General features: G+C 31.5%; 1 protein-coding gene across 3 annotated transcripts in view; it reads left to right on the forward strand.

Annotated features, from left to right (window-relative positions):
* Window positions 1–19,272, forward strand: part of LOC111030263 — a 128,374-nt gene that overhangs the window by 22,189 nt on the left and 86,913 nt on the right. Inside the window, exon 1 of one of the 3 annotated variants that reach the window (XM_022309679.1) lies at window positions 11,806–12,328. The exons of the other annotated variants lie outside the window; for them this stretch is intronic. The gene's annotated coding sequence lies outside the window, so the exon portion shown is untranslated. Of the gene's footprint in view, window positions 1–11,805; window positions 12,329–19,272 lie in introns of those variants that run through there. 3 annotated transcript variants of the gene reach the window in all.

Below are 19,272 nucleotides of genomic sequence, written 5' to 3' on the forward strand. Positions count from 1 at the left end.
AATTAAACAAAATACATAATATATTGATATACATTTTTTTGTGAATTACATATTTTATACCTAGGTACTTATATTATTTACATTTACTTATATTATAATATCAAAACATATGTCGACATGTAATAAATCTCCTTTTTATTGGTGGAGTGATTGAGGGAACATACCCCGTTTGTTAGAACAACTCAACATTTAAATTCTAGTCAACACGGTGTTTCAGATGTAATTTGATCAACCGTTAAGTCAGACTAATTTTGCAAAAAAAATGCTCTATTAATAAGATTGATATTCAAGCAAATAACAACTCATAATTTTACGTATCTAGACAAACTATATAATATTTCTTGTGGTAATTTAAAATGTACGTATTCCTATAATATCTGTTAGTAATAAGTTCGTCTTAATTTTAAATATTTTGTTATCGAAAAGCCAAATGGCAAGAATTCACATAAATAAATAATAACTTATCACTTATCAGATTACTTTACTCTCATATTTAGCTATTTTCAAGTGTAATTGATATCAAATGCAGACAATATGAAACAATCAATGCACTAATTTCTTACTAATCTAACACTCACTGTAACAGTTTCATAATTCCAAACATTTATAAAAGTAGGCAAGTTAGATGCCTAGTACCTACGAGTATAATAGGTATACCTAAATGATAAAAAAAATCAATGCTAAAAAGACCTCAGTTTAGAACTATATTTCATATAAAACATACTGTGTAAATAAATTATAACCACAGTGCAAAAACATATTATTAGGTACACATCTAAACAAATATTGGTCCATCAACACATTCGACACTTGAGAAATAGGTCAAATTCTACATTTATCTATCCCAAATGCGACACCAACTAAATTATTCTACACACATTTTTTTACACTCAGGACGGACTTTATATTTTAAGAGGAATAATAATAATTAAAAAAACGTCATTTTTGTAAACAAAGAAGGTTGATGGATAAAAAAGAAAAATAATGCTGATCGCGGCCGTCAGTTTACGTATTATAATAATGCGTACAAATGAAACTTTTCGAGAGATGTTTTTTAAACAGGAAACGAGCTGGCCGTCTACAACACTGCATGTTGTTACTTGGATATACTACGTCTTAAGAAAATTGCGATGGAGTTTGTATATTTATAAACCGGCGGCGGTGGGTTGGGGACCTGGAATCGCGTGGCGAAAAAAAAGCAATATATACAGTTAGTCGGCGCGGGGCCCGGTCGCTTTCTGCGAATGGGCCCGAAGCAGCGCTCCCTCCACCCCCCCGGACACCGCAGCGGCAGCCACCGGTTTGATTCGCGCGCTCTGCAAGAAAGCATAAAATGCATTTCGCACGCGCTCGTTGTCCGTTCCATCGGCGGCGGCGCCCGATTTCCATTCCCCGGCAAACGGTCCGACCACCACAGCCAACCCCCGCTCGCCATGAGTGGCCGGCCCGTCGACGGCGTGTCGGGGCGGGTGGAAGGAGGCTTTGACGTCACAACGAGTCATGCGAGCACGCGGCCCGCGGGGCGTTACGTTCAGCCACGCAATTTATATCGCATGATGACGACGGCGGCAGTGATGATGTACGACGAGTACATTAATATTGTTATTATAACAATAATATTATTATAGTATCATAACAATGTTGTACGCACGACGATGACTTGGTGATATTCGCAGAACCATCGGCGGCTCGGCGGCGGAGACGGCACCGGTGCAGGTGGGTGCCCCGGCATCACCGGCAGTGTCCGCGCGCGCGAGGGGCTCGCCATTTATACCGCCGCGCGCCGCAATCACCTCCATCCGAAAATCGTTCGTCGGCTGCGAGCGCAAACAATGTCTCTGGGTGTGTGTATATGTGTGTGTTTGAGCGCGCCCTTGAACTCTCGGACGCGACGGGTACGCCGCAATATTATTATCGTGCGTACAACGCATCATCGTCCCATAAAGGTGTACAAAAATAAAAACATATCTACCTACTATTATTACGTCCGAGACGGTATGTGATAATAATATTATTTTATATTATACAATTATTTTCACTAAGCGTTTTATATAATATTTTTTACATATAATAATATTCCTATAATACTGAATCGTACGCTTTCGTATAGGTACTTTTGTACAATTATTTCGTCAATTAATCGATTTTCTATAGAAAATGTCATTATTGTGTACATCGATGGCGCGTGAACCACGTCGTCTTATTATATAATAACTTTGTTTGACAGCGAAAAAGGTATTAATGTAGTGTAATAATTTGTCAGTCCGGAATCCACAGTAACGTCCCCGGCGAGCGGTCAAAGAGCCCGGGGACATAGGTAATAACATAATTATTACGTTGACTTGAAAATAGTCAAACCAAAATTCCGTATAATTTTTTATCACATCGCTGTTATAGCTTAAACCCAAATAATTTATAGATTTAAATAAAATATAAAACAAAATAGTTGCAATTATCTATTTTGTTTTCTATATAGGTAATACGATATAATGACCAACGCCGTTAAAAGCTGTTGGTAACTCGCTCTCATCAAATTTGAACGTAATTTTTTTTATTAAATGATTTTTCAACTCGAACTTACCGTTTGAACTGTTTGAAGTTATGAAAATTGCCGCATCATGACACTTTTGGACATTTCCGCCGAATACTTAAATCGCGTTGGGTTGGGTTTTTTCCAGGATTTTGCGTCCTGCAGTGAACGATTTCTAGACGAGGGCGAATAAAATAAAATGGAAATACGTAAGTGCATATTATAGGTATTATGATATTTATAATTTATTTTACCAGACATTCTAAATAACTTCGCAGAAATGGAGACGTGAATGACAACATTATATACATATATATCTAGTGCAGTGCAGATCAGTGCAGTGCGACAACATTCCGGACTTAAATCTCGTCTCTGCAGTCTGCAGCACCAACCACCAATCGCGATTTCGCGTAGCCGTCCGCGGCGTATAATATAATCCGTCGCCATTCCTTTAGACATTTATTTAGCCATGATTCCGTTTCGGGCCGATAACATATGCCAGCTTGATCTGACTTTTAAGGACAAAAGAGACCGCGCGGTTACCTCCGGTGACAGAACCGCGGGTATACCGTATATACCGTGGTATATTCGCAAGCGGCGGTAACCGCGATGTTTTCCATCCATCATTCACGAGAAATTGGTCGTGATCGCGGCCATATAGGTACCTTCGCGAGCGTCGTATGTCGTCCGATTCTCGATCAAACCATTTTTCCGTAATTTTTTCTTGTGCGATTTTAATGTATAGACATGCAGTTCAGTGCAACGATATTCCGACTATACGCTCGCTTATTATGCTCGACAAGTTTAAATTACAAACATCGCTCTATTCGTTACGCAAAATCATCGTCTTCGGTGGGCCTCTGAGTGAAAACAAGACTCCGCGAAATTCTGATTTCACCATGCAAGAAAAGAATTAGTGTCCAGATAAAAAGTTGAAAAAAAAACAGTCACCTGCAGGTAAAGAAGTTTTATAGTTAAAGTTCTAGTAGAATATCGTAGTAAAACAATCGCGTTATGCGGTGTTAAAGTATAATAGGCTTTTCTATTTATTATATTGTGCATTTAATCTCTTCCGTATTATTCACATACAGAACATTATTATACCACGTCGATTACCACGTTTATTATTATGTATATATATATATATCTGAAGTGGACATTACATTGTACATTTGTACCCGACCACCATGTTTATGGTGAAACTACCGAATTTCAGGGTGGGGAGGCGTAGAACAAAGCTTTTACTCACGCTCGGGCCCAAAATGTCATCGTTATAGACGCAGCAGCCACTATAACCACTGCAATCTCTGTGCAGGGACTATATAATATTTAATAGGTATAATATATTATATCATGTAAACCCCAGATCATGAGTGTATTGAAATAATCTAAGTAATTTTTCTGCGGCATCTGGTACCGAAAAACTAGGTAGGTAAACAATTATTATAAAATAATAATATTATATACATTTATATGCGCATAATGCGAAATATATTATATAGCTTTTGTGTTAAAAAATAAATCTATGCTAGCAGCTAGGTGGTCATTTTGTTTATCGGCGTTGCTTAAGCTATAATAAAAATTATAATTCAAATAAAGTTTTGCAGGAAGTCATTGTATATTATGTATTTATTAAATAGCTTAACTATATCCATCATTTAAACTTTAAATAATGCTTTTTTGTCACTGCCTGTCTGCGAGTTTGTCGGTCGTTAATCTAGTAGTTGGCGGTCCGCTAATATATTATATTATATACCTGCAGCTACTATACCTACCCGCAGCTGTATACACTATATATACATTGTAGAGTCGCCGCAGCCGTCGGGAAAAACTTTTGTCCGTATGATATATTATAATAATATAATGTACATAGCCGTGTACCTATGTATACATATAGGCGAAGTCGTGCGGCGGCCAAAGATTGTTTGTCACCGCGTCCGATATAATATAATATATATATATGTATATTATACTTATATATATATACCGGGCGTAATGAGGACACGACTACTGGAGACTTTGGCACATGAATAATAATACATATAGCTTTTGGGAATTGGGGGTCGTTTCTCCGTTTTAAAGCCTTTAACCTTTTGGCTTTTGACAGGTGCATAGATATATGTATATAATATACACTATTATATACATATATAAATATGTCTTGTATGTGTGTATGTGTGTGCGAGTGAGCGCGTTTACAATGTATAAGCTTTTTACTCTTTTTACTTTTTTTTTTTTTTTACATTAGACGCTTATCGACCGTGCGGTTTGTAAAAGGCTAACGACGGGCGTCATTGTGGGCGTATCGTAAAAGCACTTTTACCCGATAATACACGGTAACCCACTTTGCGAAAAATGTTTACCTTTATACATTACATCCGCCAAATTATTTCGCGCGCGCGGGTGGCGTCGAGAAAAGAGTTTTCGAATCGAACGCGTATCGCGTGCGATGTTATCGCTCGCGCGGAGGTTACAAAACACAGTGTGATGACTTTCGGCCGGCACCGTCACGTACTTTTCTCGAGATACTTAATGCGAGATGATTTAATAATATTATTATGAAATATATATTACGTACGTTTATCGTGTTGGTGACAATGATATCATTTCTCGTATATTATATACATGCACTGCCACCGTTTTAAAAATATGTTATTAATGTTTGACGCTTGTATTTGTGTACAATATAATATGTCAACATGTGTGTAGAAACATATACGACGACAAGCGTTGATTTTACGCACCGTTCGCACTTTTTATCAGAAAACAAAACGGTTCGAATACAGCTACTTTCAGCTATATGACCTCACGTCGTAAACTTTAAATTGTTTGTGTATCAAATCGTACTATATTTATTCATTTTTACATGTTTGTTACTTGAAAAAAGTTATCATCACAAATCTTTCCGTGGGTACCAATTGTTGTAACTTTAATACGATTTCGATAAAATTCTATAAAAATCAATCATTATAAAATAAAACATAATCTGTAGTTGGGTGAGTGTAGTCTGTTGTTATTAATATTTTAAGCGTTGGTTCTAGGTAATTTAAATTAAGGATGGATTATAAAATAAAATAAGAATGGCTGTATAGTATGTATCAATCTCATTTTAATTTCGAAATAGTTTACTCTACTGAATTTGGTAACTATATATTAAAATAATTTAAAAAATGCTTTGACATGTGTGTCAAAAAAATATGTTATATACCTATCTGTATTGCGTCATAATATAATAAAGGTACATAACCATATACTTACCATGCACTAGTCTTATTCATAGCCATTAATCTTATTTAACTATAATTATTTTTTTAATTCATTCATTCAATTATATTTTATTGATTTTATTAAGTTTGACGTGAAAATAAAATAATTTTAAATAATATTTGTATAAGATATGTCATCACTCATTATATTTATAATTTAGTGTAAAGAAAATTATCACAGGAAAACATGGGAAGTTATAATTTAATAAAAGGAAAAAATATAAATTCTTTGACGTCATTTCATCGTTACGAAACGATATGAACATAGCATAATTTAAAACTGTTCAACGGTTCATGAATAAATTGGAAGTATTTTAATTAAAAACAATATTTTTTCATCAATAATCAATAGATATGCAGATAAATCTATATGTTAAATAATATCGAGTTGTGGCATTATGTGGTTCTTAGTAGGGATAAGTGCCTCGAAATGTATCTTAGTATTATTACTATAATATAATTAATAATAATATAACATATTATTTGCGAATATTTTTTAACCGTTTTCGTATAGTACCTTGTAATGTGAGGGCATGACAATTTTTATAGTCACAATGTATAGCAGGCGCAACTGCAGTCATGTTCATGTAATAGTGTTTGGTAATTCACTATAGATAAGAACAGCGGTATACCTAATATAACAATAAAATAATAAATTATTATTATTTTTGTTATTGAAGTACAAGGTTATTGTCAAAATTTGCTTATCGTCTAAATAGTTTGTAAATTTACATTTAAAAAATATCCTGTCTGGACAATGATGCTTAGATCGGCCATTGTAAGTTCCACTGCACACTTGTCTCCAGTCTCCACGATTCAGGATATCGGAGCATTATTATTTTTGAATCGAACGAGACGATTATATATTTATATACAGCTTAAAAATCGATTCAGCGTGGAAATCTGAAGGCTTGTTTTAGAAATATATCTAGATTTATTAATGATTTAACTCTCATTAGAAATCATTCACAATTTTTTTTTAAAACATGAACATTTTAACACACCTACCAAAGTACTATAACATATACGATGTGTTATTGTGTTAAATATTCGATTCCCTGAATACGCTATAACCCAAAAATGTAATAGTATATTTTACCTACCTAAAAGTACATTCCGAAAATATTAATAACTTGTTATTGTAAAGCCAATAGCTCCCTTGTTCCTCTTTGAATCTAAAACAATACATTTACCTCATATTTCGAAGGTTATCTCCCCATTATACAGTGTACATATTTCAACAACAAAATTACATGTAAATACCTAATGGGTCCTTTGGGATATGTATATTATGTATGTATTATACATTTATATATATTACCGACTTATGTATACATGATTATAAATGTAATGCATTTTTTCAACCATAATATGACTATATATGATTATATTTTGTAGCTCAGAATTTAGTTATAATAAGTTATTATTAATAACACCATAATTATGTAAAAACTATAAATATTTAAAAATGTATATTATTTATTAAAATAATATCGAATAATAATTTATGAACTTGAATAATTTTAATTTTAATACAGTTTCACAAAATTGTTTCCGTAAGCTCCACGACAACCTATTGTTTTACAATCTCTAGAGTCTTACTAAAATAATAAAATAGCAAATGCAACACAATGGACTTTTTTTCACATTTAAAGTTGCTTGAACATTATATCTAATTTTGTAAATAATTAATTCCAATTATTCCATTTCATATATCAGGTAGCCTACCTATACCATTATTAATTAAAACGTAATTGAATAGTATATTATCAATTTTAAAATACCATTAATACATTATCGAATTATGTATACACATAAATACATAATATATTGTATCTATTATAATTTACAAGGAAAAACAAATAAATAATATTTAACTCACGTGCCGGACAAGACTTATTTATAAACTTGTTGACTATTCAAATAGTAAATGTAAATTGGGGGTTTGCCGTTAAATAAAAACGTGGGATTATATGACAAGTAAATTTCTTGCAATATGTTTATGCCGATTAAATGATTATTATTTAAATGATTATCTATAATATATTATAAGATATAACAATACATCCAAAGCAAAAAACCGTTCTGGGGTTATTTTATTGTACAATATATGACTGTTAGAAGAACTAAAATAAGTATTAATAAAAGCCTACTTATATAAATTATAAATTTTATAAACACAACTACAAAAGCATACATTTTTTGATTGATTTCCATCAAATATATTGTTAAACTTTAATTGCATTACACGTATTTAAATCATGGTACTCTTCAAGTTTGAAGTTGGAGTTTGAATTCATATTTTGATCGGTTCATTGCTCATTGTTTCTAAAACAATGTCCCAGATCCCTATATTATTCAATTTATTTATTTATTCAAAACAATAAAAATACATATATTCTTATAAATCTACTAAGAAAACAAAATATTACACCTACGTGTTTGATAAGAAACTTATTAATAAATACAGATTTGTCCATACAATATAAATTTATACATTTGTATTTAAATAGTAATTATTTACAATACTTTTCATCCAGATTTAAAAAATAACAACTATTGTTTAAATATAACAATAATATCATCATTAAAAAAGTTACGTAAGTAGCTACGTTGTTTTGCTATTTTGAAATAAATAGAAATAAACGACCTTAACGATGATTCACTATGAAAGTATTAAGTTTGACTATTTATGAGCTGAGTTATAACTGTATCGTTCGCTTTTTAGATAATCTAGACCATGCTTTTTAGATTATCTATACCATGCTTTACATAACATTAATGTATGCAATTATTATTTATTTGATTAAAATATTTTAAATGGACAATACGGTGGGAGGATAAAATTAATTTAAAATTATTGATCCTCAGTTTTTATCGAAAATATTATTCTCTAAGGCGTTATGAATCCTTGATATTTAAACAGTGTAGGTTTTATAATATAGATTCTGAACAGAAAACTAATGGAAACACGCCGCAGGAACTAGAAATATGATTTGTTCAAGTATTAAACGTTTCAAACATCAAACGTACAAATTCCATAATTGTTTACTATTTGTTTTAATAACCAGTATGGGAGGAAGGTACCTATCTGCTGTATACGTACGGCTGCAACTATTTTTCTATGGGTCAATATATGTTTACAAAATACAAATGTATTTTTTTATATTTCTTGCGAAACTAAGTACGTGTTCAGGCGTTCTCTTTCTCTGTGATTATTATAAAATCTGATATTACTTGCTATGTAAACATTCTTGACAATAATATTGACTCTGTTGTCTATAAGCTGTATCGAGATACCTACATAAATTCGGAGAAGTTATAATTAAATTAATATAATATTAATACTATATCTATTGAAAACAATCTTCATACGATTTATTCATTTATACAAATATATATATTTAGTCATTTAGACGGTAGGTACGGATAATAATATAAATGTGGCAACGATTTAATAACAACATTGTATCATACATTACAACACAAAACAAATAATTTATTGTTTAGCGTATCTCTTATCTGAGTACCCATAGTTACATACCATTCTTTAAATTCGTTTAGTTATATTATTATTCAACCGTGTGGTTAGGCACGGAATAATCTGAATTTTTAAATAAAAAATTACAAATTATAATACTAGGTATAGAATATACAGAGTATTTTCGATGTACCTATACCGCGAGTTTATATATCTACGAATATATGACATAATATACCGAGTGCAGAACAAAAGGCAACATGCGGAAACACGGTTTATAGGTACAACGCACTTAAAGTATATATATATATGCGTTTACAAAGTACACTGTAATTTAGGAGCAGGTATATCCCATGCTGCAGATTTTATATATGCGATGCGAATGATCCGCGAACACTATAGAATCACACATTGTGTACATATTTTGTCGGTTGCCTACAACTATATGGTACAATTGGTACTGAATTGTATATTATATAAAAGGTACAAGTGATTTCCATTACACCCGACGTCGCGACGACGGGCAGAATAAAGTGCACAGTGTATTAGAGACGTTACTTTTTAAAATGTTTAAGGGTACCTATATCTAGGTCAAGTCACTAGTAAAGCAGTAACAAAAAAGAAAGGTAGTTACTTTTTTGTTATTTCATATTATATGCAATTAGTTGTACACCAAAAATAATAATATAAGTAACACGTTTCGTTAAATTGAATTATGATGTGGTTAAAATGGTGGTATTTATATTTTAAAGCGCTTACATACCTACACAATTTATACGTATATTATGACGTGAATATTAAGGTGGCTAAAAAGTTGAAACAATCTAAATTTATTTGGAATATTCACTCCTAGAAGACATCGACATTTTTTTTAAGGAATATCAAATGACAAATACTTAAATGGATGAGTGTAGAATCAAAATAGTATGAGATATTATCACAAGCGTATTCCAATCTATTGATTTGTATACCAACTAACATTAAAATATAACTCAAATATTATATGAAGTATTGAAGTTACTAATACTGCGTAATTTAATAATATATTATAATAATATTCGTATAATATGGAACTATTAGTTACAAATAATACGACGTGTACTTTGTAACCGCTGCAGCCTGCAGTATAGTTTTATGAAAAGTAATCAAATTCTACAATCACTTTACTCAAAACGTAACAAGGAAAACATACGTACTGCCCGTTATACCAGCATTAGTATTTAGTAGTTACCAGTTACCACTCAACACCACGGAGTACCTGCGTGGTTCTACAGTAGGTACGAACCTTTATTAAAATATACAACGGTACAGCAGTCGTAATAATATATCGATATAAGTAATACAGCGAGCAATAGGTTATGATAATATTAAAATAATGTGTGCTGCACCTTCGTATGGGACCACAGACAAGAACGGAAAACGCATGTCGTGCAAAATTTTTTTTTTTAAACCAGGAAGAGGGAAAACCGAATCGCGTGCAAAACTTTTGGGTGGGGGGGGGGCAGATTGCGACCGTCAGAGGAGACAGCCGGGCGTGCGCCGTTTCCTACGCGCGCGGACGCGATTATCTATCCGTCGGCGGAGTTTCAGACAGTCGGATATCACGTGCGAGCATTATATAACGTCGCATATCGCGCACGCCGCAGCACGTTATCGCGTAGGATTAATATAATAATATCACAATATTATTAGAATTATACTATATCGTCGGGCGTCTGACAGGGACACTGTGTCGTGTCGTATTGCGGTTACACAACGATCTCTCCTAGCGATGTATATTCAGTGAAACCTGCTCAGTGCAGTACGGACACGTCTTCTGAATAACGCTCCTTGGGACGGATCCCTTTAAATATCGGACAAGCTTTAAATTTCCTAGCTGTGTCCGCTATGCAGAGGTTTCACTGCACATGCGCTGCAATATACGCTGTTAGGTTATATAATAATATATACGCGCTGGCTGTGCCGGTGGACCACGTGCTGTTGTCTATAAGAAACTCCGAGCTACCTTAATTATATCATGGTCGTATTTTCTATGGTATGGTAGTTTGAGGTGGAGGAGTTGTAGTGGAGGAGGAGGAGGAGGAGTTTGGGAGCTTTAAGGTTAATCGCCGTCGTCGTCTTCGACACCACCGCCTACTCCGCATAGTCATCGTCGTAACCGACGCTTGAGTGCCGCCCGCCAGGTGTCGCGCGCGATAAATCCGAAGCCGGTATTTTTGATATAGATACAGTCGCGACCGCGATAACCGAAAGAAAAAAATTCCAAGAATAGGACAAGAAGAAGAATCTACAACATCAACGGGCCGCGCGCAATAATTTTCTCTCATAATACTATATTATAATAATACATAATATACACTGAATACATAATATTATAATACCATTATATTGTTATTATGTATTTATGTGTGCGTTCACGGTACACACCGCCGCCGCCGCCCGCTAATAATATAACAACCTAATCGTCGGCCGCCTCCGCCGCCACCGACGCCGTCGTCGCTACCGCGCCGCGAAGAAGAGCACACGCCACACGCGTTACCGCCGCGGTCGTGGAGTGTTGTCTGTGGTCTTCGCCCGCATAACAATATTACAATATTATCATTGTACACACGAGACGTCGTCGTATACTCCCGAAAGACACACAACACACGTCCCGCCAACACGCGCACGTTATCATCACAATATATTTTACTAACCTATACCTGCCTACCGTGTGCGCGTATAACAACAACAACAACAACAACAACAATTTTTTTTTTGTTTTTACGTTACGATATTATATTTTGAGCAGGAGTCGCGCGGCACAGTGCATTCGAACATAATAATACAATATTTTATTTATTTATATTATTATATTCGGGTTACGATTTCACTCCTTTCGGGTTTTTCGTTTTTGTCAACTCCGTTTCCGAATATTATACTGCGCGGTTCTCTTTATTCGCCGTGCGTGCGTGAATGCGAGTGTTCTCCAACGTCTATAAGCCAAACGATGCTGATTAGATATCAACCATCGTTACATTTGCACGTCAAAAATCGATCTCATTTCAAACGGTAAGGATATATTATGAATACCGTTTGCGTCTTATGTACACGGCGTTTCGATATATTATACGTTTCGTTATGCACTTTAGGCCTTTAGGTCTTACATGTAGGTAGAGATATATAGCCCGACAAACTGCAATTTGCAAAGTATAGTACAATGCACAAACACAATACATTACGCACCAATGTGACGTACATATATATCTACTATAATAGGCATAATATATAATATAGTTTACAATTAGGTATAGGTTACATACAAGTAATATAGGAAATTTAAATAATATTATGTTAGTAAAATATTATACTTAACAGTAGGTATATGAGCAAAATCGATGATGACAAGCGATATAGGTATAATAGAAATATTGCCTTTGCCGTTATTATAGAATTGTGTGCACGTAATTTTGTTGCGTCGTATTGTTAAACTTCACCATTGAAAGTTCAACCAGTTTTATTATTTATATTCTGGACACGGTTGACTTTTATGCTTTTTTTATTAGTTGGTAAGGATTATCGACGTATACCTAAAATAGCACGTGCTCGGAAAAAATTATAGACACCTTTTTTTTACCCTACACTGCAGTTGTTATTCTTATATCAATATTTACATCTATGTTTAATACACGAGTAGGCCTATAATTGTTTTATATTTTAATGCAGATTTGTACATATTTCCTATTTTGTTGAATACATCTATATTATTTGCATTATTGTAAAAACAATGGATATCAAAGTTTTGATAAGGAATACATTTTCCAGGACAATAATTTTATATGATATACGTATATAATAATTATGCGCACGTCGGCAATAAATAAAACAAACACGATATTGTTATATTTTACTAATTTATCGTGCGCGAAAATAAAGTTTTTTAATTATAAAATGTGTATACTATGACTTGGAAACTTATTTTCAAATTAATTCATCAACAATGTACAAGTATAAAATATATTACTAAGAAATGTTAACTTCATAAATATTTTATCTTAAGGGTTAAATATTAAGACTAACTTAACCTTCGAATAATTTTTAAAACCACTAGGTAGGTGACTAAAGTTATAAAAAAAAAAATTTTTTTAAATAAGATTACAAGTAGCTCACAATGTCTTTAATTAAAAATATGTTAGAAACTTATTATTATGAATATAACTGAAATACATTGCCTCGCTATAGATAGGCTTCTCTAGATAATAATGACTCAGTTTTCTGAGACGCACAATACATGTATGAGATATATTTTTCCTATAGAAATTATTATGATAATGATAACGAAAATTTATATTTACAAAATTAGTTTTGTACCACATCGAAATTATTGATATAATATAATATGTGCATAGAGCAATCAAAATTAAATTATAAGTAGTGCATTTTAAAATTTAAAAAAAAACCTCTTTAGGTTAACATTTTTTCTACGTATACCTATTTTGTTCTTTAAGAATATTACAGTAATTTTGGCTTAACTTATTTGACTGTTATTTATAATTTATTACCTTATTATATTTTTCTATAAACAATTTTAAATATTTACAATATATAATGTATAATAAACAAAGTACACGCTGAACAATTATTTTTTCCAGTGCCTTTTTATACTTCAAAAATACAACTGTGTTGCTGTATTTTCTGAATAAAAAACTCTTGAATTATTAAAAACAATTAATTGAAATGTAATGTATACTTAAAAATATGTATAAGTTAAAATTGTACCGATAAATTAGTGTATGGTACGACAAAAATATCAATATTTTTGGTACTGTAATATTATCATGGGACACCCATTATCGAAATTGAGTAGGTACGTGGTTCAGATAATTATGGGTAATCTCCTAATCTGTATTATGTACAATAATTAAATGTTTATGATTAAAAAAAATATGGAAAGTGTACTATTAAATAGTAAATTTAGGTAATAAATCCTATTTCAATATTCCAAAATTATAAATATTCGAGTGTATTTTCTTCTCACGATGTTATATAATATACATACCTATAGTAGTTATTCGAGTATGTACATATTATGGTTTGTGGCACGGTCAAGGCCAAGTCTTTCGTCGGTACTTTGAAGAAAATGTACACACATCGAAGCCATTGCAAACCTTATTCTAATTGGGTCATAGATAATCGACTATTTTTGCAACATATATCCGGTTCAGTCTCAAAAATTTCGATAATTAACTTAACGAGAAGAAAACTAACATTTCTACCATACAAAATCGTTCGTAAAATCGTTTACGTACAACGGTTTAAATTTATTGTACCCTTCCATACAATATTTAATATTATCATTTTTAATAGAACTTAATCAAATCGCAGTATGCTTTTAAATAATTTTATGACGAATATTAAAAAATGTCAATCTATTTTTATGTAAACATTGGCTATTGCGTATTCGACATTCGTTTTAATATCTTGTTACTTATATATAGCTGTGAGTAGAAATAAAAATCTCCCTAAGAATATAAAATAAAACACAGATCTTAAAAATTTGTGGGATTTTAAATTTTTCTTCAGTATTCAATCTCTATTTAATCTACTTTTGATTTTTTTTAAATTCGATTTAAAAAAATATTTTTTGATAAAAACCAGTGTTCTGAATTAGCTAAGTTCTGATTTAATATAATCAAACAAACATAGGTGATGCGCGTATAGCTATATTTTCATTAAAGTTGATACTTTTATTTTCATAAGACAAATTGTTCTCATGCAGCGACCTTGTGGTAGCCTGTTAATATTTTGTACTAATGATATGATGCATTTACTATGAATGCAGTAACTCGAAACGAAGTTAGTAAACACACTTTTTTGATATATTTACACGAATTAATCACACAAAGTAAAAACTTAACAAAAAAAATAGTTTATTTATATTTTAATTGGTATGTGAATTTCTGTTAAATCTTTTTCTCACTATATATTATACATTTCACAACATTTTGGTAAAGAAAAACACTATTATGTCATGCTTATAGTTATCAAAACATATATATATATATATATATAAAGGCGGTGGGTATAACGCGTGTACCTATATGTCATGTATGCAGCATTGCAGCATAATGAAAATTTAAATAGTTTTTTTCGCATATTTTAATTTAACTACAAAATTATTGATGTATTACCATTTACCAAGGTCTATGGTAGGTACTTAAAGTATTTTATGGATTTTTGGTTTCTATTAAGTAGGTATTGATGTAACGGACTATTACTGAATAACGATGACTAATCATCATCGGAGATCGTGGCACGTAACGCCTACAACATCGCCGTTATCAATTACAAAATAAACTCTTGATATTATTAGAAACCCGAGTATCTAATGCATATTCAATTCCCCAGGCGATCTCAGGGAGCTCGTCACGCACGATCTGTGCCTCGTCCAATAGTATTAATGCTATCCGATGAAGTATAATTATGTATGTACGTATTGTACGTACGTCATCAACGTCCGATGATGGGAATGATAAAGAAAAAAAAGTGAACTTGGACAAAGAGCGATAGACCGGAACTGCGACCTTGAACTTGGCATTTATGTGTATTATTATAAGCGTTGTTAATTTTTATGAAGATATTTCTCATATATGCTCATATTCTATTGTTACAATTTTTACTCGTAGATATTTAATGCGGGTAGATTTTTGGCGACTAATTAACATAAGGAAATACAAAAATAAGATACTGACAACTGACTGCGCAAGGTCAATAAGTGGTGGTAACGAAGATGGAGACAGCGAAGAATTTTTTATATGAAAACTCTCCACTACGGTTCCTCTCTAGAGTTGTGACAATGATAATAAATACCAATTTGTTATAGTCGGCAGTCGCATACTTATATATTATCGACCTCGTCGATATGATAAAATGAACCGCAGAGGACATTCATGTTCCGTTTCCTGAGAAAGATGTATTAGTGTCAATTCGGTATCAAAGCATAATGACATTTTTTAGTCTACGTTGAATATAGGACAATTTTAAACTAAAATAATAGTTTATGTTATGTATCCAATGCAATCAACTGAACTGCACGTGTTGTAAATGTACCGATATATTATAATAAAACGAATGGTTGTCTAGAATTACATAATATTATAATAATAAAACACTTATAGAGTTATAGACTACATCTAGCTGAAAATAAGAGCTTGACCCTGAACGCCAGTCAACTTTTATGTAAATTTATCTTAATATACGTACATTTTGATTCAAAATCATGTGAATTTTATAGTTACCTAAAGATGCTTGACGATTATGAATAATGACATAGCATGTGTTTTCTTATTTTCATAGTTTCAAAGTGGCTTCTTAGAACAATATTCGTTTTTTATTTCTGTGTTGTAGAAAAAACTTGTTTTTTAAGGTTTATTAACTTACAATTTTAATGATGTGTTATAAAATATTTGAGAAAACAATTTTAACTATAGAATTAAAGAATGACGCATGTGCAAAGTTACATGTATATTTTTCATATATGTTTCGTAATACGTAATACTATAGATTTATTGTAATATGTTCTATGCATTAACCTACTTATTAGTTATAATTGAACAAAACTAAGATATATAGTTATCACTTATCATTAATGATAATTGAAACTGTTATACTTTTAGAATATTTTAAATACATTTTGCTATATCAATTATTTACTTATGTTAAAAATTATTTTTCCAAATGATTGATTATAATTCATAATTATTATTATTGTTAAATAATTAAAATACAAACAATATTTATTCACATACTGGCAGAAAAAAGATTCAATTATACATTATACATTACGTAGAAACTTGCATTGAATAAGAAGAACGTACAACAAAAACTCAAATATATATAACAAGTCAGTACTTATGTATGATAATAAAACAATATAAATAAACTATTTAATTATTATTTAATCATACAGTATACCTGAATATTCGTATGTAGAATAGTCTGCAGTGGCATCACAGTCATTCGCAGTGACCAATGGCCATCGTTGCCACAATTGACGTACGAGGTACGAAAAACAGTTTCGCCAAATATTCTACAAGCGTACGCACAAGCCAGTGTAACAAGTTATTATTTAGTATTCACACAGATATATATTTTTTAATGTCCGTCACGAATCACAATGGAATTGCAGCGAACAAAAATAATAGTATTTAATACGTTTCCATTTGCACTTCTCCTCGGAGCGAAACCGTAGTGTATTTGCCTTCGTCTGATTTTTGATGACGTGTAAATCAAACATATCGACACAATAATAATATTATTATCTGCGTTTCATTCCGAAGCGTTTTAATGCTGTAATATGCTAGTACGCATAGGTCCAAGAATCATAATAATATGTGTGTAGGTATATTACATACGATTATAATATATAGTTATAGTACCCACTGCAAATAACGAAAAGAAAACGTTTACATATCATATCAAATGTGATAATATGCTCTGAAACGGTTATTATCGGCCACCCGCGGGCGGCCGAGATATATGCGAATGAATTGAGAAACTATATAACGTACAACCAAAATTCAAGAACCATTCAGCCGATAATTGAATAACTCGATGGAGCAATATACTCGATATTATATATGCGTATACCTACGAATAAACTACATTAATGTGTCCAAATTGGAGTAACGCTGCAGTGTTTTTAAGACCAAGGACGTCCGATTTTGTCATACTTAAAAATTTTAGATCATTTGTTGAAAATTAAAAATAACTACATAATACTACATACAGAGTGCTATTTATACAAAATAAAAAACCGTGTCAAGTCCAGTAACCCGTAAAAGTGTTTAGTTAATGTCCCGGTTAATGTATACGTACCATGTACTTATGTGTTTCATAAAAATGTATACTTGTATAACTAGAAAAGCTATGTAATGATTGATATTGCTATACCGTACTCAAATCTAAAATTATAGTTCTTATACTTTGGGATTGTTAAGGTTTATTATTTTTTATTTACTAGAGATGAAGAAAATAGTTTTAATTTTATAGTGCATTTTAATTAAAATTAAAAACATATCAGTCGTAGTTTTTAGTTCTTTTAGTTTTTAAAAAGCTATACAAAATTATCTTAAACTACTTAATTTGCATTTTATGATATTATATGTAATGTACATTTGCTATGCGAATAAATTGCTTGAAAATAAATCTTTTTTTTAAAAAAAAGGAATATTTACCAAACTTATACTGAGTATTAAATAATTGAAAAATAAAGAATTTTTATTTCAATTTAAAACTAGAAAAAACTTGTTTTATGTGTATTAAAAATAATAAAAAATATATAATACAATAGTACATAAATCCATTAATACTTATAGATTTATTGATTATGCTGAACAATATATTATTATTATTTTTATAAATGTGATTAATTTACAAAACTGTCAACTGAAAGTCAATTAATATACAATAATAAGTATAGGTGTTGGTTGTAGTGGCTATATTATTATTTATTACTTATCGGAAATCAGTTTTTTGTTTCTTAGTAATGCAAAAATGTATAAGTCTTATAACAATGTTAAAATTTTTTAGAAAAATCGTTTTGGTGTTTCTTCGAAAAGATGATTTTGATTTTTCTCAGTAAATTTCCTAACTATAAAAAAGACAGCAAAGTAATGAAAAAAAAGACTTTTTACTCGATTCTGAATCGTTTATTGAATGCGACGATTTATCACATATTTTGTACCACTGCAACTCGAATGTATCACACCCATCAATCCTAGTAGCCCGCACCTAATTCCTGTATCAGCTCTTTTGTTAGTTTAAATTTAAGTAATTTAAAAGTTTGGGGCCAATGTTTTTTGTATATTCAACAAACTACCTAAAACTTTTTTTTTAATAGATTTTACAGTTATTATACTGTAATAGTCATCCTATGTGGTCATACATACATTTAGTTTATGAACTTATTTCTTCTTTGGTTTGAGATACATGACTTTTATTTAGTACATTACAAA

Source organism: Myzus persicae, unplaced genomic scaffold (genome assembly GCF_001856785.1).
Source record: "Myzus persicae strain clone G006 unplaced genomic scaffold, MPER_G0061.0, whole genome shotgun sequence".
NCBI classification, from domain to species: Eukaryota; Metazoa; Arthropoda; class Insecta; order Hemiptera; family Aphididae; genus Myzus; species Myzus persicae.